This window comes from Schistocerca cancellata, chromosome 3 (genome assembly GCF_023864275.1).
Source record: "Schistocerca cancellata isolate TAMUIC-IGC-003103 chromosome 3, iqSchCanc2.1, whole genome shotgun sequence".
NCBI lineage: Eukaryota > Metazoa > Arthropoda > Insecta > Orthoptera > Acrididae > Schistocerca > Schistocerca cancellata.
Window position 1 is genome coordinate 456113069 of NC_064628.1, and position 2150 is coordinate 456115218.

Consider the following 2150-nt stretch of genomic DNA (forward strand, 5'->3'; position numbering starts at 1 on the left):
ACTCTAAAATTTCTGTATATCTTTCCCAGTTGATTTTTAAATCAATGTCACATTTTTGTACACTAGAGGAACATTCTTGTCCTCCTACGTAGTTGAGGTGTAATCACGTCTGACGACCACGGTTGTAATCATGTCTGACTACAAAGTGGACGATCTGTGTTCAATTCCCTCTAATGCCAGAGGAGATTTTTTTCTTGTTACAAGGACAGGAACGAGGTCTACTAAGCCTTGATGTGTCAACTGCTGAATCATGTCAACGAAAAGCAGCGGCTCCGTGGCTTGGGTAGCCGATAATGGATGCGAGCGCAGTGCGCCGACACCGCCTCCGAAAGACGCCACATGGCATAGGACGACAGGGCGCCTGGTGGGCATCGTTGGGTCTGATCGTGGAGCCTAGTATTTAGAGATAGGTTCTCCACATAATTTGAATGAATTTGAAGCCTCTACACAAACAAATACGCATCCTGTGAGAAATTCGTTGTAAATTGTCCTTTCCTAATCTGCCTGTTCAGCTTATTCTGAACCTTGGAGCATTATATTTGCAAACTAGAAAAGCTGGTAGAGCTTTAATATTTTGTATTCAGAATATGGTGCTGAGTTTTTCCGACTTCCAAGCTAAACCTAAGTGATTAGTCTATCTAAACCTAAGTGATTAGTCTATATAGATTTGCTGCTTTTCCACCAAATTTCAAATTTTACAAAACAATGTAGATGTTCAATAAATGACCTCAGGGTGATGATTTTATACATAGTTACACATGCTACTGAAAATTCCAGTCTGTAACTTCCGTTTTTAGCGGAATCCTAAATTTGGAAAAACTCAGTTTTCTAGGAAATTACTGAATGAAATTGCGTCAAACTCAGGATTCATTATTTTTACATAAAATTAAACATATTAAACTATGTCTTCGAACTGAAGACCACAAGAAGAACAATGGAAGAGAAACTTTTGGAAGACAAAAACATGATGAGGGCAAAAAGGTAGTTGATCTGCTGGTTGTTACAAAAGTTGGATTTATCAGGAAATAAAATAATGTGGGGCAGGACTGGTTGCTGTTAAATGACATACCCTTTATAACTTTATTGATTTGCTATTCTGTGCACGTTTCTGTCGTAATCGTAAGATCTCATCTTACTTCACGGTATGAACATGTTGGAATCCATCGAGCCCATAATTTTCACAAAATATGTTATAATCTTGGTAACCTTCTTCTATCAGCCGAAATCTTTAAGAAGTACAAGTGCAGAGCTGATCAGGAAGAAGATCAGCTATAACATGCCAGGTGGTTTTAATTAAAGTGCAGCTACTGAGTGAAATCCTGGGTGGACTGTAATTATCAGGCAACGGCCTTGCCACAGTGGCTACACCGGTTCCCGTTAGATAACCGAAGTTAAGCGCTGTCGGGCGTGGCCGGCACTTGGATGGGTGACCATCCAGGGCGCCATGCGCTGTTGCCATTTTTCGGGGTGCACTCAGTCTCGTGATGGCAATTGAGGAGCTACTCGTAACGACTGGGAGAGCGGTGTGCTGACCACACGCCCCTCCTATCCGCATCTTTATCTGAGGATTACAGCACGGTCGGATGGTCCCGATGGGCCACTTGTGGCCTGAAGACGGAGTGCATAACTGTAATTATCGTATGGCAGCGAAACTAGGTAGATACGCTAATGCGTTAATGAAGAACAGATTTACTCTGGACAAAAAATTAGTTCCAGTTATGGTCACCAGGTGCAAATCTGTCGCTGTACAGCATCTCGTCGCCGTCTCCGGTGCTCATATTCAACAAACTGTGTTAACTGATAGTTAATAATAAAATCACTTGTCATTTTCTGCCCACGTCCCATTTCGAAACCATTATGGATGGAAACATTTCTATAAGTCGTGCTTGCATTCACAGCGCCAGATTTGCACCTGGTGGCCAAGATTGGAACTAATTTCTGTCTGCGTATACCGGTTCCACATTAACATGTTTCATTATCTACCAAGCTTCGCTGCCACCCACGCAAATTCCAGCTCCCACTGGACTTGTGTGAGTAGCTGCACTTTAATTTTAACCACCCGACGACGATCAGTGTGTCTTTAGGAAAGGTACAGGCACCAGAGAGGCAGTTATGACGTTACGGTTGATAATGGAAACAAGACTGAAGAA

At 42.3% G+C, this 2150-nt stretch overlaps 1 pseudogene; it reads left to right on the forward strand.

The window, feature by feature from the left end:
- Positions 1–1340: 1340 nt before the first annotated feature.
- LOC126177532 (5S ribosomal RNA) lies at positions 1341–1458 on the forward strand (annotated as a pseudogene).
- Positions 1459–2150: the final 692 nt, after the last annotated feature.